This window comes from Gorilla gorilla, chromosome 18, assembly GCF_029281585.2.
Source record: "Gorilla gorilla gorilla isolate KB3781 chromosome 18, NHGRI_mGorGor1-v2.1_pri, whole genome shotgun sequence".
Classification (NCBI taxonomy): domain Eukaryota; kingdom Metazoa; phylum Chordata; class Mammalia; order Primates; family Hominidae; genus Gorilla; species Gorilla gorilla.
This window is the reverse complement of record NC_073242.2, coordinates 111,383,632-111,410,186: the sequence shown is the minus strand read 5'-3', so window position 1 is coordinate 111,410,186 and position 26,555 is coordinate 111,383,632. Positions and strand designations below refer to the sequence as shown.

The 26,555-nt window shown below is 38.6% G+C and overlaps 1 long non-coding RNA gene across 1 annotated transcript in view; it reads left to right on the top strand.

The window, feature by feature from the left end:
- The first annotated feature begins 2,776 nt into the window (after positions 1 to 2,776).
- LOC101154436 (uncharacterized) overlaps positions 2,777 to 26,555 on the top strand; it is a 63,905-nt gene continuing 40,126 nt past the window's right edge. The window contains exon 1 of the long non-coding RNA XR_176563.3: positions 2,777 to 2,910. This is a non-coding gene — a long non-coding RNA (uncharacterized lncRNA). The remainder of the gene's footprint in view (positions 2,911 to 26,555) is intronic.

Genomic DNA, 26,555 nt, shown 5'->3' with positions numbered 1-26,555 from the left:
ATAGGTCGGTTGAGGGGAGAATGGTCATGAGCAAAGGAAGGTCAATGTCAATGTCACTTGGGGGGTGGGGGGACCACACCAGTGGGCTGTGCTGGGCTGTAATTCAACAGATCAAAGCACTCAGTGCAATTGGTATGCCTGTTCGTGAATATTAAAGTCACTTTGCAAGTGGCCACTCAATGGGAGTGGAGATGGGTACTCATGCCAAGAGCAGCTGTTGTTTCTTTGGTCTGCAGGATGACAGGCACGGTGCAAAGAACTCTGTGTCCCTCATCTTAGGTATGACCACACGAATCTTTGTCCTCAGTATTTAGTTGAGAAAACTTCCCCTCCACCAGATTACCGGGTGGTGGGGCTTCAGGTCTTTTTGTCTCTAAGGCCTGAGTCCTTCCCATGGATCTCCCTGCCCACTCCAGACATGCAATCTATGCTCATACATATGTAATTGACCCTCATAGAGTGGGATCAAATCAACTGTATTTCATTCTCCCCTCTGCACACTCCTACCCACGTTGTGGGAGGAGTCCTTCTCTTGCCCCTGGTTAGAAGCTTTTCCAGCCACTCTCAGATAATATGAGTACCCAGTTCACTTTACATCCCAAAGAACCCTCATTTCAGTCATTGATGTGTCCCATCCGTGTAGGGATCCAAACCCCAGACCTTCCTAAAGCTGCAACTTCTGCCCTGCTCCCCACAGCGGGCCTGCTACTGTATGGTCAATTTTGCCTCTGTTTCTCTGCCTTTACCTCCCCTAGCTTGGTAAGCAGTTTCTGATCCCTCCAGGGCCCAGGTGGCGGAGGGAGGGAGCAGAAGGATCTTACTTGTCAGGTTCTGTCCCAAACTTGTCGCTGTATCATGTGGTAGCATAAAGGGAATATAATTTTAGCTTAAAAAATAAAAGCATATTTGTTTAGTTTTGGAGGAAAGAGATCACTGGGAAAAAATAATGGTGGACAAAATATATTGAGCTATTTTTCTGTATTTTCAAACACATACACAACCAGATGTGGCTACTATTACTTTTTCCCACTTTGTTTTTAAGAAAACAGAAGCTCTGAGATGAGTAATTTGTCAAGGTCAAATAGCTTTTTAAGTGGGAGAGCAGGGCTTTGAGCCCAGAGACTTTGACTGCGGAACCTGGCCTCTTTACTGCTCTGCTATATGAAGTTGGGAAATACTGCCAGACCAGATTGCGTTTCCTTTTAATAGCTGGTATCAAAGCAAATCTAATGAAAACGTGTAACTTGAAAACAATGTCTCTGAAATTTATGCTCTTAAAGGGGATTTCTTGTGTTTGAAAATAACCAACTCAATTGGATGGTATGTAAGGAATTAGGAAAAAAAACCAAGCAATTCTCAAGGGAACTAATTTGTATAACTAGGAAATATCTCAAGAGAATTATTTCTTGCATTGTATGATACTTGGGAGCATATACCATACAGTCAGATCTGCAACCAGAAATAATTTGTTGTGGGAAATAAGACACCTTCCCTCCAACACTTGGTCTGTAGGGAGAGGAGACGAGATCACCGATAATGATTTTCACATGTAAGGCTGTGATTTCAGTTGTTGCAATTTGTTCCTTTCTCAGCGCTTCAGTTTGGTTGGTATTCATAGGAGCATTGACATACTTTTTACATAATATAATTTTCCAAAGCGTTTGTAACCCAAGAGGTTGGAATATTTTGGGTGGAAGCAGGCATTTTGGACTGGGTACCCTGCATACAGCAGTCTTCACCCTGTTGCCCAAGCTATTGTCTCTACTGTTGAACTTCTACTCATCATTCAAGGCCCACACAGATTGTCACCTCCTCATTGTAAGCCTTCCTAATTGTCAGAACAAAATGGGCTGCCTGCCTCCATTGGACCATAGCCAATTTTTTTTTTTTTTTTTTTTTTTTTAAGATAGAGTTTTTCTCTTGTTGCCCAGGCTGGAGTGCAATGGTGCTACCGCAAACTCTGCCTCCTGGGTTAAAGTGATTCTCCTGCCTCAGCCTCCCAAATAGCTGAGATTACAGGCATGCGCCACCACAACCGTCTAATTTTGTATTTTTAGTAGAGATGGGGTTTCTCCATGTTGGTCAGGCTGGTCTCAAACTCCGGACCTCAGGTGATCCACCCGCCTTGGCCTCCCAAAGTGCTGGGATTACAGGTGTGAGCCACTGTGCCCAGCCGACCATAGCCAATTTTGTAACTCACAACATTTTACCTTCTATTAGATTTTCCTGTCTTTGCGTCATTGCTCTGCTTAAAAGTTTCCATTTAGTAGGTAGCGTAGTCTTGTTTCCGTGCTTGCCAAACTATGGCCTGAGGGCCAAATCCAGCCTGCTGCCTGGTGTGGTATAGCCCTTGGGATTAAAATGACTTTTTGCTTTTTTAAATGATTGGGGGACATAGGCCAAAAGAAAGGTAACACTTCATGACACATGAAAATGATATAACATTCTGATTTCATTGTCCATCATTACAGTTTTATTGGAGCACAGCCATGCTCATTTATTTATGCATTGTCGGTGGCTGCTTTTGCGCAACAGCGACATTGAATAGTTGCAAAACAGACCATCCGGCCCGCAAAGCCTAAAATATTTTCTATCTGGCCCTTTACAGAAAGCCTTTGTTGACCTGTGACATGGTTTGGCTCTGTGTCCCCACCCAAATTTCATCTTGTAGCTCCCATAATTCCCACGTGTTATGGGAGGGACCCAATGGGAGATGACTGAATTATGGGGGCGGGTCTTTCCTGAGCCGTTTCTCGTGAGAGTGAATAGGTCTCACGAGATCTGATGGTTTTAAAAACGGGAGTTGCGTTGTACAAGCTTTGTTTTTGCTTGCTGCCATCCGTGGAAGATGTGGCTTGCTCGTGCTTGACTTCTGCCATGGTTGTGAGGCCTCCACAGCCATGTGGAACTGTAAGTCCAATAAACTTGTTTCTTTTGTAAATTGCCCGGTCTCGGGTATGTCTTTATCATCAGCCTGAAAACCGACTAATACAACCTGTGCAGTAGAGCAGGGGGAAATTTCTCACATTTTAGTGTTTATCAGAATAACCTGGAGGGCTTGTTAAAACCAAGTGTTGGACCCTACCCGTGTAGTTTCTGATTCAGCAGGGCTGGGGTGAGCCCTGAGAATTTGCGTTTCTAAGAAGTTCCCAGATGCGGCTGCTGCTGCTGGTTGAGTCCTCTACTTTGAGAGTCACTGGTTTAGAGGTAAAGGACGGTCTCTGAAGACACAGATACATCTGAAGCTAGTTTCTTATTAATCAAGCAGTTAACCTCTCTGAATCTCCATCTGTAAAATGGGGATAAATGACAACCTCTTCAGATTGTTTGAAGATTTGGTAGATAAAGCCTATGAAAGTTCCTGTGAAGGTATAGTAAAGATTCAATACATGTTTTTCTCTCCTTCTTTCTGTTCTCTGCCTACACCTTCTCCCTCAGCGAAGGAACTGTAAACACTTCATTTTCTCAGGGACTAAGAACTCCCCTTCTTTATAAGGTTGCTTGGGAACTGTATAGTCGTGGACAAGTCCTGAAGAGCTTCCCTCTAGCGTCATACTTTTCATGTAACCCCAGGTAGGCTGGGAAAACCATTCCGACCTAATTTTCTTGCACGCCTACTGTGTACAAGCATCTGTACTAAGGAAGAAAATTAACATCCAGGACTAGAAAAGAGATGATCTCTTAACCTGTCAGATGATTTCACGACAAAGGCAGAGGCCAGCCTTTAAAAAACGAATGGTTGTGCTTTTGTTAATTATAATCAGCTGATTTTGTCTTCTTCCTTAGGAAGAATGATAAAGGGCAAGTGCTTTAGAAACCAAGCCATGTTGAAATGTTTAAGGAACCAGATATGAGTGCACTCAAAAGAAATACAGGCGATTTGAAAGTAGTGTTTTTCTGCAGCTTGGCTTTAGAACCAGGGTTAAGCACACAAAACCCTAAGTTTTCCCTAAGAATTTTTTTCCCTTTGAAACTTAGCCATTTCTACTTCGTAAAATTGTTGTGAGGTCAAGGGAGATAATAATATAATTATATTTGAAAAGTATAAAGCACTGTTTACATGCAAGGGAATTAGGTTTAACACATTAAATGGAAATCAGATTAGGGACGAAAGAGTGCAGTTTATTGGATGAATAGCAGAGGGTTCAGAAAATCTGGGGAATGCTGTAGGAATCCACTTCTTTCTGTCTTAGCTTCTAGAAATGTGTGCACCTTAATTTGCTTGTTAAATTAATTATAGAGATAGTCTTTTGACCTTCTTGTTCTCAAATTTCTTACTTTCTCTGCATGTGGCAGAACGTGACAGATGAACAATTAATAGCATACAGTTTCCCTCCACATAGGGCACAAAATATCAGTTGCTTACTCCCTGTTAGCCCTACTTAGAAAGAGGTACTTTTCCACTTTACCTTCATATTTTTGCATTGTGCCTCCGTCCCTTTACCTCTTTGATGGCTTCAGCTGTGGCTAGATTTGCAAATCACGTTTATTTTGATAACCTTCTACTGAAAAATATTTTTCAGCAGAGGTGTGCTGGTAAATGTTTAACAACCAGTTCCCTGGGAGAATGTATGTATGTATATGCATATTTATTTGATGTTTACTATCAATATTGCTGATTGAAAGGATGTGTAACACACAATTTACAAATAATGATAAAATATGCAATACTCTTCATTGTAAATTCCGTATAACCAATTGATATTCGCAGGATGCCTTTGCTGATTTGTAACCAATTCTTGTCTATAGCCAACCTATGATTGCAATTGACCAGCAAGTGTAATTCCAACATAAATGTTGGTTGATATTTACTTTTATGTTAATTAGTAAGATGAAAGTGAAACAACCAAAAATATATGTATGCCAATAATAAGGAGTGACTCCTTTTTCTAATTGGATAATAGTTTTGAATACTAGAAGAATATTTTCTTAATTTTTTTATGCTATCATACCTACAGACACAACATTCACTTAATTTTAATCTGTGTAATTAACATTTTTCACCTTCACTTTTTGAAGCCTAGAAAATTAACAAAACAATAAATCAAGCCCTGACTTGTAGCATTTACCAATTCCCATGGTATAAATAATCCTACTGCTGATTTCAAGTTACCAATGAGATGTTCCTGAACATAGAGGTAGGAAGAGATGTGCTGGTTCACAGTTTCGTGAGCCACATAATTTCTGTTGCAGCTACGCCAGTTCTGCTGTTGCAACACAGAGACAACCATAGACAATATGTAAATGAATGGGTGTGAGTGGCTGTGTCCCAGTAAAACTTTATTTACAAAAACAGCCTGTGGCCAGCCCACAGGCTATCATTTGCCAATTCATGGTCTTTAGTCAATCTCCTAATTATAATGCTTTTCAGCTTTTTAAAATAGACTTTATTATTATTTTAGAGCAGTTTCAGGTTTACTAAGTGGAAGGTACAGGGATTTCCCACATACCCCCTGTCCCCCAAATCCATACCTTCCCTCACTATCAACACCCTCAACCAGAGTGATTCATTTGTTACCACTGATAAGCCTACATCGACAGGTCGTTATCACCCAGAGTTGATAGTTTACTTTAGGGTTCGCTTTCAGTGGTGTACATTTTGTGGGTTTGGACAAACATATACTCATATATATCCACCATTATAGTGTCACACAGAGTAATTTCACTGCCCTCAAGATCCTCTGTGCTCCGCTGGATCAGATCCAAGCAGCAGTTGCCAGGGGTTGGGGGAGGAGGGATGAATGGATGAAGCTCAACTTTATTTTTAATCAGGAAAAAAATACTTAAATCTACAGCAAACAACAGCTATTTATTGAATACCTAATATGAGCCATACGAGCCAAGCACTGTGCTTAGTTTTAAGAATCTGGGCTGGGCACGGTGGCTCATGCCTGTAGTCCCAGCACTTTGGGAGGTAGAGATGGGCAGATCATGAGGTCAGGAGTTTGAGACCAGCCTGGCCAACATGGTGAAACCCCATCTCTACTAGAGATACAAAAAATTAGCTGGGCGTGGTGGTCCTCACCTGTAATCCCAGCTACTCGGGAAGCTGAGGCAGGAGAGTCCCTTGAACCCAGGAGGCAGAGGTTGCAGTGAGCCGAGATCGCACCATTGCACTCCAGCCTAGGTGACAGGGTGAGACCCTGTCTCAAAAAAAAACAAAAAAAAAAACCAAACAAAAAAACAGCAAGAATCTGGGAGCACATCACTCATAGATAGGTTCTTCATGGATCTTACATTCTAGTCAGGGTAGACTGACAGTTACTAGAAACAAAGCAAAACAAACACAAAAGAGCTATGAATCTTAACTGGAATTCAATACATAAAATAGATAAAAGCTCAGAGTCCTAAAAACTTGACCACTTTCTCACCCTACTTGTTCCTCCTGTGTTTAACTGTAGGGCTCTACTGATAAGAACTGGAAAACCATGACCCAACTGTCAGTAGGATGTTGACCATTTTTTTGTTATTATGTTGCTGCTTTGAATTTTTTTGCATAATACATAATTATTTTTTGAGACAGGATCTTGCTCTGTTGTCCAGGCTGGAGTGCAGTAGCACAATCAGATCTCACTGCAGCTTCCATCTCCTGGGCTCAAGTGATATTCCTTCCCCAGCCTCCCAAGTAGCTGGGAATACAGGCAGGTGCCCCTATGACTGGCTAATTTTTTATTTTATTTTATTTATTTTGAGTAGAGATGAGGTCTCTCTATGTTGCCCAGGCTGGTCTCAAACTCCTGAGCTCCAGCGATCCTCCCATCTCACTCTCCCAAAGTGCTGGGATTACAGGTATGAGCCACCGAACCTGGTGGCTTGTACATAACCCTTGATCACATTATTTTATTACAAAATATTTCTAGCAGAAAATTTAGGGGGTCAAAGGGGTATGGCTATTTTTAAGGCTCTTGTTCTATTTTGTGAAAACATTTTTCAGTTTGTGCTACCGTGAGCACTATTATGTGAGTTGTATCTCACCTTTGTCAACATCTCATATTGGCATTTAAAAAACATTTGCAAATTTGATAGATGAAAAATATTACCTTGTTTTAATTTGCATTTCTTTGATTAGTTGAGTGCTGAACATTTTTTCATATTAGTCATTTGCATTTTTCCTCTGAATTGATGAGAATAGGACAGTTTGAACATAATTTAAGTAGAGCTTTGAAAAGAGATTAATGAATCAGTTTTTACCTCCAGATACCAGATCTGAGTTTGAATGAGGTCATGGCCAAGAAAAGCAGAATTCTGAGAATTCTATAGAACTCTCCAGGGTAGCCAGGTCTGCATTTTATTCTGGACACATTACTCTTCTTTAATAACATTATTTTTTCAAGTATTTAAAAACACTATCTGAAAACTTACAGGTAAAGGTTTAAATATGAGGGAGAAACCATGTGATAGTACTCAGCAGAAGAGAAAAAGATGAAACTAGATGTAATGAAAGTACAAGGTTTGTAGTATGGACTAAATGCTTGTAACCCCCCAAATTCATATGTTGAAGCCTAATCCCCAGTGTGATGGTATTTGGAGGTGGGGCTTTTGGGAGGTAATTAGATCATGAGGGTGGAGCCCCTATGAATGGGATTAGTGCTCTTATAAGAAGAGATACAACAGGGTGATTATTATCTCTGCAAACCAGATCTCTACAAGACAGCCATCTGCAAACCAGGTCCCTCTCCACACACTGGATCTGCCTTGACTTTGGACTTGCAGCCTGTAGAACTGTGAGAAAAAATTCATATTGTTGAAACCACCTAGTCTGTGGTATTTTGTTATAGCAGCCTGATCTAACAGAAATTTGTGTTAGGGTTCTCTAGATAAACAGAACCAATTATATGAGAAATCCCATCTGTCATCTACGAGTTGGAGATCCAGGCAAACTGGAGTGTAGTTCAAAGATCTGAGAGCCAGAGAGAGACAGTGCTAACACTGTAGATTCCAGTTTAGTCTGGAGGCAGGAGGACCAGGAGTGCTGAGGGCAGGAGAAGACTGATGTCCCAGCTAAGCAGTCAGCATGAGAGGGCAAATTCAACCTTCCTCTGCCATTTTGTTCTATATACGCCCTCAAAAGATTGGATGATACCGCCTCCACATTGAGGAACATGCTAATCTCTGCCAGATACACCCTTGTAGACACACCCAGAAATAATGTTTAACCAGCTAGCTGGGCAGTCCATGGCCTAGTGAAGTGTTGACACATAAAACCATCGCTGTATGACAGTTTTAGGTGGATGGGAGACAAAGTCTGAGTAGTTCAATTAGTTTACTTTTTCATATTCTTCATAAGCAAAATATGTGCCTGCTGACAGTAATTCCAAAAATATACTTAACTATGTTCCTATTTTGAAACAGGTATGGTTTACTTCCAGGCTTTTTGCATCTAGTGTTTTTCATTTTTATTTTTTTCAATTGTAAAGCAACATTTTACTCAAAAGTTGGCTCGACTGTCAAAAGAAATATTCCTTCCTTTGAATATTTATCAGTTTTTCTCTCATCCCAGAGCTCTCTTAGAGTTTCTTTACATTATTATTATGGGATTTTTCAAAAATACATACAGGTAAATATAATAATTTCATGTGAATCCATTACCCAGCTTCAACAATTAGCACGTCTTATCAATCTTGCTTTACCTACCCCTTTCTGTCCTCTGAACTTCTATCCCCTGCCACCCTCAGCCATGCACATGCACACACACACACACACACCTCTTATTTTTTTTATTGTTGTACGGATTAAAACAATAAAAATTGATTAACATAATTATCCAATAGCATTGTATAATATTTTGGCAGTCTTAAACAATTTTGTTTTGAATTACTTATTTGTGATAAAACTCTTATTTTTATTTTATTTCATTAATATGTTTTAGAAGAATTTTATTTGTTGTGAAAATAAAAGCAATACGTTTTATTGTAGAAAAATTTGAAATTACAATAAGCAAAAAGAAAAAAATCAATGTATGTTACCATTTATATTTTGGTTTATATAATTCTTATTTTTTTCTACATATGTCTTCTATGAAATCATATTTTATATTCTGCTATTTTTCCCTCGGTAAAATACTGTGAATATCTTTCTATAACATTGACTTTTTTTCTATTTTAACGGCTGGATAGCCTTCCTATTGTAGGGATGGAAAAAGTTTATTTCATCAGTTATTGTTGGAAATTCTTTAAAAATTTTTTTGGCTATTAATTGCCTTGCTACAATAAATACGGATGTATCTAATTCCTTGTGCAAATAATTATTTTCATTGGATAAATTGCCAAAATGAACATATAATTATTTGTTTTCTTCTTTAGTGGCTTGCCAGTTTATGTCCTTTTCTAATTTTTTATTGGTGACGTCAACTTTTTTTTGTGGTTTTTTATATATTATAAAAGGTTTATTTACCTATTTGTCATTTGTTTCACCTTTTAAATTGTCATGTTTTTCATTTACCTTACGTGGCAGATTGTATTTTCCAAAGATGGTCTTAACACTTCTGCCCTAGAGAGGTGAGTTGATGTCACGTCCATTTGAATCTGAGCAGGCCTGAGACTCAACTTGTAATTTCTAAGCCTAGGTAAGAAAATGTGTGCGGCTTCTGCCTTGTTCGCTGGAGCACTCTCCTGTGGTACCCTAATCTGCCATATGGGAATTGTGACTATTCTGAGGTGGCCATGCTGTAAGGAGCCCAGGCTATACAGAGAGACCATGTGTAGGCATTCTAGTTGTGACATTCCCAGCTGTGATCCCAGCCACAGGCAGCATCACCAGCGAGACGTGAACAAAGCCACCTTTACATGATTCCAGCCCCTACCTATCGAGTCATATGCAGCCTTTGAGTATTCTCACTGAGGATCCAGATGTCATGGAACCGAAACAAGCCAATCCTGTTATGCCCAGTCCAAAATAATTACCCACAGAATGTGTGCTCACAATAAAATTCTTGTAAGCTACTAAGTTTGGGGGATATGTGTTACACAGTAGAACACTAAAACCAGAACATGTTATGATTCTGTTATGAAGTTATAAAACATAGAAAATTAACATTTTTATATGGCCATGTATTTCAGTGTTTTCCCATTTTTTTTTTTTTTTCGAGTGAGGGTCTCACTTTATCGCCCAGGCTGGACCATCTCTGCTCACTGCAACCTCTGCCTCCCAGGTTCAAGCAATTCCCCTGTCTCAGTCTCCTGAGTAGCTGGGACTACAGGCGCACGCCACAATGACCATTTAATTTTTGTATTTTTAGTAAAGATGGGGTTTCACCATGATGGCCAGGCTGCTCTTGAACTCGTGGCCTCAAGTGATCTGCCTGCCTCTACCTCCCAAAGTGCTGGGATTACAGGCGTGAGCCACTACACCGGGACTGCTTTGATTTTTACCTTTTATTCACCCCTCATGATTAGAAGGGACTTTTCCATCTGCTATGGACTCATTTTTGTCCCCCTGAAATTCATATATTGAATTCCCAACCCTCAATGTGACTGCATTTGGAGACAGTGCCTATAAGGAGATAATTAAGGCTAAATCAGATCATAAGTGTGGGGTCTTGATCCATAGGATTCGTGCCCTTACAAGAAGAGCTACCTGAGAGCTTGCTCTGTCTCTCCATGCTTACTCGGAGGAAAGACCAGGGTGGGACAAAGCAGCCATCTGCAAGTCAGGAAGGGAGCCCTCTCCAGAAACCCAGCCCTGCTGGAACCTTCATCTTGGACTTACCACCTTCCAGAACTGTGAGAAAATAAATTTCTGTTGTTTCAGCCATGCAATCTGCAGTATATTTTATGGCAGCCCTAGCTGGCTAATATACCAACCAAAGGTTGAATAATATTCTTCCTTATTTAAAAATGGTTCTTTCATAATCTTGTTTTTTGGTCTTCATCTTCCCTGGTCTCTCTGTAGCACTGAGGACAGGTGACCTCCTTTGCCTCTTGCCGTGGCTTCTCAAACTCTATACCCCGTAGCTGTTACTCATACCCTTTCCAGATTCTCCTCCTTGGTTGTCTTTGCACAAACATCTTTCTCCAACTTAGTCTTTAAATTTTGTAGTTCCTCAAGTCTCGGTTCTGGTTTCTTTTATCTTCTCACTCCATTCCCTCTAGGATACCTCATCTACTTGTGTGACTTCAGTGACCAGTTTGAGCTGATGGTCCCTAAATTAAAATTTCCTTTCCCGACGCTTTTTTGAGCTCAAGACCAAATACCCAACCGCTTTTTCTTCATCTCCCCATGGCTATCTTATAGACACCTCCAAATAAACCCATGAGTCCAAAACCAAGCTCATGCTCTATCTCCGTCCTTGCCCTCCTACTGTCAAACCTGGCCCCTTTCCCATGTTTGTGATGTGGAGTGGCACCATCAGATACCTTGAGGTCACCTGGACTGCTGCCTTCTGCCTCCTCCCCCTCATGGAAGATCAACTCCCAATTCCTGTTGGTTTACCTCGAAAATAACCTTGACCTCTCTGTACTCCTCTCGTTCTTTCCTGCTCTTGCTTTTGTCCCCTATACCACCATTTTTTATCTCACTTCAGTAGAATATTTACTGGTCTTCTTGCTTCCAGCCTTTGACTTCTTCCAATCGACTCTACAGCCAGAATGATCTTTTCAAAATGTGAGCGTAGTCACAACACCTTCTGGCTTTGTCTGTCCGTGGGTTCTCATTGCTCTGAGGATAAAGATGAACCTGCTCGTTATGACCCAGGGGACCCTTCATGGTCACAGCCCCCATCACATATAGCAGTCTCCTCTGATCTCATTCTCCCACCCAGTCTCTGAACTTCAGCCTCATCAGCCATTCTCCAGTTCCCCAAACCACACGCCCAGTCACCAAGTCTTCTCTGCACACGTTCACCCTCACCCTCTATGTGAGCCCCTCTGCGTATTTAATTCCTGCTCCTTGCTCAGAGCTCTCAGATGTTCTCGGGAAAGCCTCACCTGACCCCTGTTGTATGAATTCCTTGACCCCGGACTTCTCTGGCATTATCACAAAGGTAATTAAATAACTGGTTGTGCAATTCAACCTTTGATGTCTGCATTATGGCTGCTGTGTCAGTTAAGGTAAGAACAATTGGAAGGCAGAATTGGAGGCAGTTTTATTGGCCACATGCCACACCTGAGACCATACCTGCCAGGTAACAGCTTAGTCCAACCACCGACAAGAAGGGGAGAGAGAGAGACAGACAGCAGACAGAGAGACTGACTTATGCATTCATTTATTTTTAAGCAGAATTTCTCCTCTCTCCTCTCATTGATTCTGACCCTGTTGGGGGGAATGTTGTCAGGCATGGCAGGATAAATTACCCGTTATTGCTACCTTTGCCCTTTGTTTTGGAAGAACCGTTTCACCTTCTTGTGAACTTGTGGCTCTCTGTCTTCAGTATCTGCTGATAAATGCTGAAGAAGCTGGGTTTTAAACATCCTGGTGTTTGATTACCTCCCCATCCAATATTTCCTAAAGGTGAGCAGGAAACCACCTCCAGTGTACTATCAGCAAGGGAAAGGGGAAGAGTGAAAGGGTTGTCACCTGGTGGCTCTGTGTGCCAGATAAAAGCAATGCAAGGTGGAGAGCAAAACCCTACCTAATCCTGGAGGAGCTGTGATGGGACCCTTGATACTTAACTGTAGTTCTGTGGAACTCATCAGACCATCCTGTTAAGCCTCAGCTAAACTGTAACTCCAAGACTGTGGAATAAATGGGGGTTTTCTCCATGGTTATGTCCTTACTGCCCCACGGTGATCCTGCTTGTATTAGTAATTTTGTACTTGGTAAATATGTATAATAATTTTAATATAAATAGAATAATTTTGTACTTGGTAAATATTTGTTAAATGTATGAAGAAATTAAACTCTTTTGTTTGAGACAAGGTCTTGCTGTGTTGCCTAGTGTGGAGTGCAGTGGCGTGATCAAGGCTCACTGCAGCCTCCATCTCCTGGGCTCTGGTGATCCTCCTACCTTAGCCTCTCGAGTAGCTGGGGTTACAGGTGTGCAGCACCATGCCCAGCTAATTTTTGTATGTTATGTAGAGATGGGGTTTCACCATGTTACCCAGGCTGGGTCTCAAACTTCTGGGCTCAAGTGATCTGCCCACCTCGGCCTCCCAAAGTGCTGGGGTTACCAGCATGAGCAACCACGCCCAGCCAAATTAAACTCTTTAATCCATTTGGAATTCATTTTAGTGTGTGCTGTGATTTAGGGAATAGCTCTATTTTTCCCCACAAATGATTAGTTCCCTCAATGGCAAATGTTTAATAATTTATTCTTTTCCTAGTAACTTAAAACATTACAGTTACTATATACTTCAGTCATGTATACACTAGGTGCTGTTTGTAAACTTTCTATTGTTTATTAATCTCTTGGTTTGTTACCATTACCATCACCCTTTAAAACATTTTTCTTGATTTATGTGTTCTTGTTTTTATGAAAACATTTTGTTTTTTTAAACATACTTTTAATATATCTATTTTATTTTAAAAATACTTGACAATTAGAAGTGAAATGAAAAGCTGTGCTCTGTGAAGTGTAAAGTGTGTTCGGAGAACTTGATATTTTGATATTCTGTGATTTGGGTTCTGAGTTTTAAAGACAGTGATATATCCTGGCACAATTTATGAAATTAAGATATTTTTGGCTGGCGCGGTGGGTCACAGCTGTAATCCCAGCATTTTGGGAGGCTGAGGTGGGTGGATCACCTGAGGTCAGGAGTTCCAGACCAGCCTGGCAAACATGGTGAAACCCTGTCTCTACTAAAAATACAAAAATTAGCCGGCCATGGTGGCTCACACCTGTAGCCCCAGCTACTTGTGAGGCTGAGGGAGGAGAATTGCTTGAACCCTGGAGGCGGAGGTTGCGGTGAGCTGAGATCATGCCACTGTACTGCAGCCTGGGCAACAGAGCAAGACCCCGTCTCAAAAAAAAGATACTTCTATAAAAAAGTAAATTTTTGATTGCCCATTGAAAAACATAAATGGTGGCAGCTTGCAGTAATGTTCTTTGTTTTCTCTGAACAACCATGAGTACGCTGGAAGAATCCAAACTTCTAGTCTTCTGGGAGTCTTCTAGTCTTGTGAAATGCATCAATAGCCCTTGATGCATTTCTGATGTGGCTCCTCTTTCCTTGTTACTAATGTTCAAAATCTTCTTGGCTGTTCTCAGTCATTTATTATTCCAGATGAACCTTACAATTATTGTGTCAAATTCTGAAAGTGAAATCCTGCTGATATTTTGACTGGAATTGAATTATATTCACAGATTCATTTGGGGAAATTTTAGTTCTTTGCAGTATTGAATGTTTTCATCCAGGAAAATGACATGCCTTAAAAAAAAAAACTCAAGTTGTTTTTGATGTCCCTTAATAAACATTTTTAGCTTCATGTGAGTCATGTCTCTCTCTCCCTCCCTCTCTCTCTCTCTTATCCTTGTCTTTCCTTCCCTCCCTTCCCTCCCTCCTCCCTTCCTTTGCCTGCCTGCCTGCCTGCCCGCCCTCCCTTCCTATTGTGAATGAGTATGTTTTCTCCATGAACTTTTCAGAACTAGTCATATATTTAACAAATAATCATTGAACGCTTGTATAGTTACAGCCTTATTCCAGGTAATCCAAGTTATTGATTTTCTTCTCTGGTAAAGTACATTTAACATAAGAGTAACCACTTCAACAATTTTTAAGTGTACAGTTTAGTGGAATTAGGTACAGTCACATCACCACTATCCACCTGGAAAATGTTTTCATAATCTCAGACTGTAACCAGCCATTGAATTTTGAGTAACCAGTATGATAAGACACTTTAGAAAACTCTCGTTCGTTTCAGTTGTTGACAATTTTTTTTGTTTCATAGATGTACACCTGTATTGTATGTGGTCTGTCTCCTTTGCACTAGGTGCCTCACTTACTTTTCTTGCATTATTGCAAAGGTACATAGAACTGTCACCATAATCTGAAATAACATAAGTGATTATGGGCATCCTTGTCTTGTGTATTTTAATGAGAATGCCTTTAGTGGCTGGGAGTGGTGGCTCACATCCATACTACCAGCAGTTTGGGAGGATGAAGTAGGAAGATTGCTTAAGGCCAAAAGTTCGAGACCAGCATGGGCAACATAGTGAGACCCGCCCCCCACCGTCTCTACAATTTTTTTTTTTTAAATTAGCAGAGCATGATGGTGTGCACTTGTAGTCCTAGCTACTTGGGAGGCAACACTTTAAAGCAAATTTAAATAAAATGAAGAGAATGGCTTTAGTATTTTAAAAAAGTGTTCTATTACTTGCTGGCTTGCTGTTTGATATTGATATTTCTTAGAGAAGTATACTTCTCATTTTATTGGGAGATTTTTATTAATCGAGAAGAATGCTGTATTTTATAAAATGCTTTTCTTTTTTAAATTTTATTTATTTATTTATTTTTGAGACAAGGTCTCATTCTGTCACCCAGGCTGGAGTGCAGGGGCATGATCACCGCTCACTGCAGCCGTGACCTCCCAGGGTCGGGTGATCCTCCCACCTCAGCCTCCTGCAACTACCTGGTAAAGGAATTATTTTTATTGTTTTTTTTTGTTTGTTTAATAATGAAAGCATGGAAGCATGGATGAATACAGCTTTGACTACATGCTTTGAGATGTACTATTTATTGTTTTACTAAGTGGTGGAGTGGTGAGATCACATGGTCTGTACAAATTCTATTTTTGAAGACTAACAGATGATTGGTGTCTGTGTCTACCTACTTTATAAAATATGAAGTGTGTTACTGTAATTTTTGGTCAGTTTTTCCTTGAAATTTTTATAGTAATTGCTTTATACGTTTTGATGCTAGTACATAAAGGATCTTGACTGTTGTTTGTTTATTGGTCTGGCTTTACCAGGCAGTTGCATTTTATGTGAGGGAAGTACTTCTGAAGACTGCAAATCTAAGACTGATTTTCTTTTTTATAATTTTTTTATTTTTTATTTTTATTTTATTTTGTCGAGTTATTTTCTTATTGGGATAAATGTAGAATGTGTGTGAGAGTGTATTCTTGTGTGCATAAATCATTAACCACTATAGTCTAATTTTGCTTTAATGATTCTATATTCTTCAGCGTTATTCTGATATTTTTTCAAAGGGCCTAATATAGCGTGATGGCTTTTGACCTTTCTTATAATGTTGTGTAATATCTAACTTCTGCTTTAAAGTCATTGGTTTAGGGGTACTATTTCAGCAATAGCCATAGTATTATTATTTAATAAAAATTGTTATAATACACAAATTTTTTATTTTTATTTTTAGATGGAGTCTCACTCTGTCTCCCAGGCTGGAGTGCAGTGGCACCATCTCGTTTCACTGCAACCTCCACTTCCCGGGTTCAGGGAATTCTGCTGCCTTAGCCTCCCAAGTAGCTGGGATTACAGGAATGCACCACCATGCCTGGCTAATTTTTTTTTTGCATTTTTAGTAGAGATGGGCTTTCACCATGTTGGTCAGGCTGGTCTCAAACTCCTCATCTCAAATGATCCACCTGCCTTGGCCTCCCAAATTGCTGAGATTACAGGTGTGAGCCACTGCCTGGCCAATACACAAACAATTTAAATTAAAGAAATACTTTTTACTATAATCTATTTTTACTGTAGACTCTAGTAAAATAACAAATGCCCACCAAAATCATCTGCATAAGTTCTGGCATTTAACAGCAACATGAGTCTTAGGATAATGACAAAGGTTAGTGGATTGTTTTCTGCTAACGTGTTGCCTTCATGTGGCAGCATCAGCCATCATCATCATCACCACCATCATCATCTTCATCCTCGCCATAACAAATACTGGGTAATATTTGTGTATGCTTGGCTGTGTTCTAAGTACTTAAATATATTAACTCTTTTAATACTTGTGACATCGTATGACATGGTTATTATTAGTCTCACTCACGTCATAGATGAAGAAACCAAGACACAGAGAGAGAAAGCAATTTGTCCAAGGTCATACAGTTTATAAATGGCAGAACTGGAATTTAAACCCAGGCAGCTTAGCCCTGGAGTCCAAATCCCTACCTACCATGCCATGCTGCTTCTCCACAGTTTACAACTCACTTGGCTAGAAAGGTCTGTAATTTTCCTATGTTTTTCAGTTTTTAAAAATGCTGAGCTTTGGCCGGGTGCAGTGGCTCACGCCTGTAATCCCAGCACTTTGGGAGGCCGAGGCGGGTGGATCACGAGGTCAGGAGATCGAGACCATCCTGGCTAACACAATGAAACCCCGTCTCTACTGAAAATAGGAAAAAAATTAGCTGGGCGTGGTGGCGGGTGCCTGTAGTCCCTGCTACTCGGGAGGCTGAGGCAGGAGAATGGCGTAAACCTGGGAGGCAGAGCTTGCAGTGAACCGAGATCCTGCCACTGCACTCCAGCCTGGGTGACAAAGCGAGACTCTGTCTAAAAAAAAAAAAAAAAAAAAAAATCCTGAGCTTTGAATTATTTCAAATTTTGCACATAAAGTAAAATTTTCTTAATATGTTTATTCCACTTTTAAATTCACTTAATTTAAACTCAGACAAAATGTAACTATACTGTTTTGCTAAACTGCATTACAGAGAGTTTGCATGAGTTTATATCACAACTACCATTATTTAAAAGAAATCTTTGTCAACAAGGGGATATGTAAGGTGACCTATTATTTTAATTTGCATCTTTCATTAAATCAAAAATGAATTTATTAACCTTTAGTGTCTCTTCTGTAGGTTTTCTGCTTATGCCAATTTTTCTACTGGGTTTTAGTATTTTATTTCTTGATTTCTGAAAAAAATCCTTTTTATTTTATTTTTATTATTTTTATTTTTATTTTTTGAGACAAGATCTAGCTCTGTCACCCAGGCTGGATGGAGTGCAGTGGTGTGATCTCAGCTCACTGCAACCTCTGCCTCCCAGGCTGGATAGAGTGCAGTGGTGTGATCTCAGCTCACTGCAACCTCTGCCTCCCAGGCTCACACAACCCACCCACCTACGCCTCCCAAAGTGCTGGGATTACAGGTGTGCGCCACTGCACACGGCCCCCTTTCTGTTTTAAAGGTATCAACTGCTCTTTCAAATGTAAAGAAACATGGCAAAATAGGGCACTTGCATTTTATGTTACTTAAAAAGTTATATCTGTTATGATTTTTTTGTTTGCCTTTCTATTTGGTGAATGGAAGTTTTACATTTGTATGTTATCAAGTCAGTTGCCGTTTCCCTTTATAATTTATTACATAGTCTTTCCTTCTCCCTCAAAGAGTTGATAAACATTTAATAATATTTATTCTATTTTTATGATATAATTTTATTTAATTGTTTAATCCAGCTGGGATTTCTGTTTGTGGATGGTGAAAAGAAAAATCCACAATTGAAAGTGAATCTTTACATTCCCCTTGCAGTTTTAGCATGTTGTGCTAACAAAATTTATTAAAATGTCTGTCTCTGATTTCAGAAACACCTTTAATTAAACTGATGTACACAATGGATTCTGTTTCTTAGTGATTGGTTTTGTTCCACCAACTGCCCTGATCTCTTCTCATATAGTAGCACGCTGTCTGTCCCACCTTGAGATAGTGGTTAGGGCTGGTTTGCTTCCATTAGTGTTATTCTTTGATAGTCGTATTTATTTTTCCAGTTTCATTTTAAAATACAAGTTGTAGAGGAGTTCAGATCATAGACTCTGGAGCCGGATTTACTGATTTTAAATCCTCAGTTGATGCCTTCCAGCCCTGAAACACCTGGGCAGATTGCTTGACCTTTGTATATGCTTCAGTTTCCTCATCTGTACAAAGAAAGTATCTTTAGGGGGTTGTTGTGAGAATCAATAGTTAAAATACGTACAGCTCATATATTAATAATTGGCACAGAGTAAGCTTTAAGCATGCTAGTTATTCTCACAATTTTGTGAAGTTCAAAACTCATCCTATTGGGATCTTGGTTTCAATCACATTAAACCAAACCTATGGATTGATTGGGGAAGATTGATAACTCTCTCTTCAGGAGCATAGTTTGATTTATTCAACTTCTATCGCACATTTTCTCAATGAGCATTTGTAGTTTTACCCACATGAGGTTGGAGTCTTAATTAACTAGAGCAATTAAGACCTGAGTGGGGAGAAAGATTCTGATCACTCCAAATGCATCTGGATGCAACCGTTGAACTGGATGCTCCCACTCGTGTCTCAAACAGGGTAAGACTCTTACTGGGGGTAGTGAATAAAGAAGATAGAAGTAGTATAAACCTTTCCTCTCTCTGGTGACCCTACAGCAAGACCCTCCCTGATTTGGATGTTGTCATTGGCACGAGATGCGGCCGTCAGCAGTGGTGATTTATACTAGGCTTGACCTCTGGGTACCACCACCAGGCTTGTTGCAGAGGAAGGCAAGGTTGAGCACTCCAGCCTTCCCTCCTAAATCAGGTTCCAGACCTTGTTTGAGCTGCATCCCTACTCCAGAAAGAAGTAGGAGCCCTCAACTCACCAGCCCTTGCCCAGCTCCTTCCATCAGAAACAGGGATTAAATTGCACAGACTTTATTCCTGGCATGTACATACGTGGAGCACTTATTGACTGATATCCTTTCTTTCACTCAGCTAGTCAACGTTTCCCATGTTAGGAGCTATAACATTCTTCCAGCTCCCACTTGCAGACCAGCATGACGTGGTTACTTTTGCTTTCTTATTAAGCACACGCTGTTCATGAATACATTTGGAACTTGTTCTCCTTTCTTTATCTCTCAAGGCTAGATATCTGTAAACAGAACATGTTTAATAAATATTTGTAGTTTTTTTCATATGTCACACATAGTTTTCATTTAGATATTTTATAGATACTGCAGTTCCTTTGTTAAATTTATGAATTGAATTACTTTTCTAAATGTTGTAAAATTTGTTATACTAATATTAAAGGAATGTTACTGATTTTTTGAATGTGTATGTTTTAGCACGCTTTTATTTTTCTTTCATAACTTCTATTCAATTAATAAAGTTTTCCTTATTATTTTTCTTCTCCCCCACTGATTTAGAAACTATGTATTCTTTTTCTATTCTTTTAGTCTTCCTTAAATTTTTAATGCACATATTTGACTGAAGACTTCAAATTAATACCTTTATTCTCTTTCCAACTATATGATGACCTTAAAATGGTTTAACTCTGGTCTCCCCAACGTCGTTGATGTTTTTGTTATCTAGTGGTTACATCTTGTTACTTTTTATTTTTTCATACCAGCAAATTCAGCTTTAATCTCTTCTTTTTCAATCTTTTATTTTAAAATTGTAGACTCACAGGAAGTTGTAAAGATAGTACAGAGAGATTCCTGTACCCCCCACCCAGCTTCATCATCCCTAACCCCTGGCAACTTATCTATTCTCCATTTCAATCACTGGGTCATTTCATAAATGTCACACAAATGGGATCATGCAGTATGTGGCCATCTGAGATTGACTCTTCCCACAGCATAATGCCCTTGACATCCATCCAAGTTGTTGAGTATATCAATAGTTTGTTCCTTTTTATTACTAACTAGTACACCACCATTTTGTATTTATTCCCTCAACAGCTGTTATTAACATTATCATTTTTATTGATATGTTTACCAGCTTCTCTACTTACTATTATTTCTTGCATGTGCTTCCTTCTGAATTTGATTTCCTAAAAGTACTGTAGCCTTCAGTAATTGTTTCCATGAGTATTTGCTCGTGCTATTTTTTTTCAGTCTTTATTTTTCCCAAATTATCCTTCCCCTGTCTTACTTTGAATGAATGGAAGGTTCTAGATTTAAGCTGTTGTTTTTTTTTTTTTATCTTTTTCTTTTTTGAGACAGACTCTCACTCTCGGGCTGGAGTGCAGCGGCATGATCTCGGCTCACTGCAACCTCTGCCTCCCGGGTTCATGTAATTCTCATGCCTCAGCCTCCCAAGTAGCTGGGATTACAGGCACACGCCACCATGCCTGGCTGATTTAAGATTTTTTTTTCACAAAACTTTGAAGACATATCCTCTTATCTTCTGGCTTCTGTTGTTGTTCATTTACAGGTAATCTTGTTGGCCCTCCTCTTCTGTACCCTCTCTCTGCTGCTGCCATGACTTTGAAGATGATCTTGTTGCCTTTTGCCTTCTATAGTTTCACCACAGTGTATTTAATGTATATTTCTTTTTGTTTATTCTATTCTTGTCTCAGAACAAATATTCAAAATGAAGATTCATGACTTTCTTTAAAGCTTAGAAAATGTTTAGCCAACATGTCTTTAATGTTTTCTTCTTCCCTTTATTCTTTTTCTGATGTAAGGATTATTGAAGGCCAGTTTACATGCAGTAAAATTCAGCTCATTTACACATATAGGTAAGTGATTTTTGACATTTATAGTATTGTAAACACCACTATAACCATAATACAGAATATTTTCATCACCCCAAAAAGTTCTGTCACCTCCTTTATAGTCAGTCCCCTATCTCTGCCCCAACCCCTGACAACTTCATCTGGTTGATGACTCTGTAGTTTTGCATTTTCTAGATAATCATGTAAATGGAATTGGAGTATGAAATGTTTGTGCCTGGCCTTTTTTTTTCACTCAGCACAATACACTTGGTTTATTAATACTGTTGTGTGTACTCAGTAATTCCTTCCTTTTTATTTCCATGTAGTATTTCATTGTAAGGCTATACCATAATTTGTGTTCACCAGTTGATCAATATTTGGGCTTTTTCCTGGTTTGAGTGATTATGAATAGGCTGCTATAAATATTCATGTTCAAGTCTTTCAGGGGACATATGTTTTATTTCTTTTGAGTAAATATCTAAGATTGGGATTATTGGTTCATATGGTAATTGCATGAGTAGCTTTAGAAGAAACTGTTTTCCAAAATGGCTGTAGCACTTTGCATTTCCACGAGCTCTGCATAGAATTCCATTTGCTCCATGCCCTTACCATCACTTAGTATTGATAGATTTTTTTTTATTGTCATTCTGATAGGAGTGTAGTGGCATCTCATTGTGGCCTTAATTTCCCTAGTGACCAATTATGTTGAGTTTCTTTTTCATGTGCCTATTTTTCCATCTACAGATGTCCCCAATTTACAATTGTTTCACTACAATTTTTCAACTCGATGGTGCAAAAGTGATAGGAATTCAGTAGAAACTATACTTTTGAGTACCCATATACCCATTCTATTTTTTATTTTCAACCATTTATTGGATTCTGGTAAAGTAGTCAGTAAATTACATGAGATAGTCAACACTTTATTATAAAATAGGCTTTGTGTTAGATTATTTTGCCAAGCTGTAGGCTAATGTAAGTTTTCTGAGCACATTTGAGGTAGGATAGACTAAGCTCTGATGTACCACAGGATAAGTGTATTAAACGTATTTTTGGCTTACAGTATTTTCAACTTAAGATGGGTTTATTGAGATGTGACCCCATCATAAGTCGAGCATATGTATATATCTTCTTTGGTGAAATGTTTTTTCAAATTTTTTGTTCAATTTTAAAATTAGTCTTTAAAATATTGTATTTTGAGAATCCTTTAAATATTCTCAATATATTTCCTTTATCAAATATGTTTTTAGCAAGTATTTTCTCCCTGTCTGTGACTTGTCTTTTGCTTTTAATTTCTATTCATTTTTCTGTAGAGATAGGGTCTCACTATCTTGCCCAGGCTGGTCTCAAACTTCTGGCCTTAAGCAGTCCTCCCACCTCCACCTTCCAGAGTGTTGGGATTACATGCATGAGCCACTACACATAGCCCTTTTCCTTTTTAAAATACAGTCTTTCCGAAAAGCAGAATTTTTTTATTTGGATGAAATCTTTTTTTCTTTCATGATATATACTTTTTTGTGTCCTGTGTAAGAAATCCTACTGTATCCCAAGATCACAAAGATTTTCTTTTAAGATTTCTTCTACAAGTTTTATAGTTTAGGTTTTAGATTTAGGTCTAGGACCTAATTTGTGTGTGTGTTGTGAGGTAAGAGCTGAAATTCCTCTTCCCCAGTTCCCACAAAGTTTAATATGCTATGTTTTTATTTTTATTCAGTTCAATACACTTCCTAATTTCCCTGATTTCTTCTTTGAGCCATGGATTATATAAAAGTGTTTTATTTAGTTTTCACATATGTAGGGGATTTTCCGGAGTTCTTTGTGTTACTGATGTCTAATTCCTTTGTGGTCAGAGAACACATTTTGTATGACTTGAATATTTTAAATTTATTGAACCATATTTCATGGCTCAGAATATGATGTGTTTTGGTAAATGTCGTAAGTGTTCCATTTGCAGTTGAAAAGAAGGTTTGAGATGTTTCTTTTGTTGGCAGAGTGCTCTATAAATGTCAATTAGATCAAATTGGTTTGTATTGTTTCTCAAACCTTCTGCGCATTTATTGATTTTCTCTTTCTTCTATAGATAATTGAAATGGACTTTGAAATAAACTCTGATTTTGGATTTGTCTATTTCTCTTTATGGTTCAACAAGTTGTTGCCTCGTGAATTTGAAGATCAGTTACTAGGTTATAAATGTTTAGGAATTGTCTTGTACTCTTGATTAATTGACCCCCTTATTTTGTTTTTTTTTTTTTGAGACGGAGTTTTGCTCTTGTCGCCCATGGCACGATCTTGGCTCACCACAACCTCCGCTTCCTGGGTTCAAGCGATTCTCCTGCCTTAGCCTCCTGAGTAGCTGGGATTACAGGTGTGCACCACCATGCCCAGCTGATTTTTGTATTTTAATAGAGATGGCATTTCACCATGTTAGCCAGGCTGGTCTTGAACTTCTGACCTCAGGTGATGCACCAACCTCAGCCTTCCAAAGTGCTGAGATTACAGGTGTGAGGCACTGTGTCCGGCCTGTTGGAAAGCTTTTAATGACTGATTTTATCTCTTTACTTGCTATAGGTCTGTTCAGGTTTTTATTTCTTCTTGGGTCAATTTTGGTAGTTTTGTGTTTCTAAAAGTTTTTCCATCTCTTCTAGGTTATCTAACTTGTTGGTGTACAATTGTTCATAGTATTCTCTTGTAATTCTTTTAGTTTTTTAAGGTTGGTAGTAAAGTCCCAATTTTTATTGTGATTTTTAGATATTTGTATCTTCTTTCTTTTTTGTGGAGTCAGCCTAAAGTTTTGTAAATTGTACTGGCCTTTTCGAAGGACTAACTTTGTTTGGTGATTTTCTCTATTATCTTTCTATTCTTGACTTCATTCATCTCTGCTCCAGTCTTCCTACTGCTAGCTTTATGTTTAGTTTGCACTTCTTTTTCTAGTTTCTTAAGATGTAGTTAGGTTATACTTTATTTCTTCTTATTATTTCTTATACTTAATTATTGCATGTACAACTTTTTCAAAGTGTCTATTCAGATGTTCTCCCCATTTCAAAAATTGGGTTGCTGTGTTCTTTCTATTAACTTGTAATTGTTCCTTTTATATTTTTGGATGCAAATATTTGTTCGGATGAGAACACATGGACACAGGGAGGGGAACAATACACACTGGGGCCTGTCGGGGGTTGGGGGAGGGAAAGCGTCAGGATGAGTAGTTAATGCATGTGGGGCTTAGATGGGTTGATAGGTGCAGCAGACCACCATGGCACAAGTTTACCTATGTTAACAAACCTGCACGTTCTGTGCTTGTATCCAAGAACTTAAAACCAAAAAGCAAATATTTGTTTAGATATAGGCATTGCACATATTTTATTCCAGTCTGTGTCTTGTGATTTCAAGTGTTTTTCAAAGAGTAAAAGTTTAAAATTTTGTTGAAGCCCAATTTATTAACTGTTTTAAATGTTTAGTGTCTTCTATATTCTAAGTAACCATTGTCTGCTCCACAGTTTGCAAAGACTTCTCCTGTCTTCCAGAAATTTTAATCTTTTAGATACAGGTCTAAGATCCAACTTGAGTTAATAAAATTGTTTGATGTGAGATAAGGGTTAAGGTTAATTTCCAATAGACCTCTAGTTCTTTCAGAACCTTTTGTTCAAAAGACTATCTCTTCCCATTGAATTAAATTGGAACTTTGGAATCTTAATGGAAAACCAACTGACTTGGCTTGGTAATAACTTGATACGTGTTAATCTTTTCCTAGAATCTCTATTCTGTTCCATTTGCTTCTATTCTATTCTTATTACAAAGTTGTTTTTATTAGTGAAGCTGCATAGTATGTCTTAAAGGTAGTATGCATTTTCCAGCTTTGTTCTTTTTTCAAAATAATTTTGACTATTCTAAGTTGTTGGCATTGCTATCTACCTTTCAGAATCAGCTTGTTAATTTCTTCAAATAATCCTAATGCGATTTTGATGATGATTGCCTTAAATCTATAGATCAATTTTATGAGATCTGACGTTATTACAACATTTAATCTTTTAATACATGAACGTGGTATATATCTCAAACTATTCTTTACATTTTCTCAGCAGTTTTTCATGTAGCAGTCTTGTGAATATTTTGTTAAATCTGTAAATATTTCATGGTTTTTGACACTTATATCTTTATAAAATTTCAGTTCAGATTGATAGTAGATTGAAATATAACTGACTTTGTATCCTCTGACATTGATACATTTACTTAATAATTATGTTAATTAAATTAATAAGTTTAAAAATATATTCCTTATGACAGTCTATGAATATGATCATATCACCTGTGGATAAATACAGTTTTACTTTATTGCTAAGATTTATGACCTTTATTTCTTTTTCTTTCCTTATTATACTGGCTAGGACCACCATTAAAATGTTGACTGGGAGTTGTAAAGTAGATATTCTTGCTCATTTCCTGATCATAGGGGGAAATTTTATGGCCTTTTGCTGTAACGTATAAGGGTAGGTAGTGATTTTTATTTATTTATTTATTTATTATTATTATTTTTTTTGAGATGGCGTCTCGCTCTGTCACCTAGGGTGGAGTGCAGTGGCATGATCTTGGCTCACTGCAAGCTCCGCCTCTCAGGTTTATGCCATTCTCCTGCCTCAGCCTCCTGAGTAGCTGGGACTACAGGTGCCCGCCACCACGCCTGGCTAATTTTTTATATTTTTTAGTAGAGACAGTGTTTCACCGTGTTAGTCAGGATGGTCTCGATCTCCTAACCTCGTGATCCACCCGCCTTGGCCTCCCAAAGTGCTGGGATTACAGGCGTGAGTCACCGCACTCAGCCAGGTAGTGATTTTTAAATGCTTGTTATCATTATCTCTTTGAGAAAATTCTCTTCTATTCCTAGACTTATCACAGGTTTTTTCATGCATGGGTGTTAAGTTTTGTCAAATGCTTTTTCTGCACCTATTGAGACGATCATGTGGTTTATTTTTTCATGTGTAAAAATGGCTAATTCTATTTCCTGATTTTTGAATGATAAGACAACATTGTATTTCTGGGATAGCACACACACGGCCATAATGTATTACCCTATTTAAATATTGTCGGACTTGATTTGCTAATATTTGTCGAGGAGTTATTTTTTATGTTCATGAGGAATATTGGTTTGTACTTTTTTTTTTTTGTAATGTCTTTTTGGCTGTCAGAGTAATATCATAGTAATGCTGGCCTCAAAATGTTGTGGGAAGTATTCCCTTGTTCATTATTTTTCTGAGACAGTTTTGCCTGGTTGGTTTTTTGTTTTTTGTTTT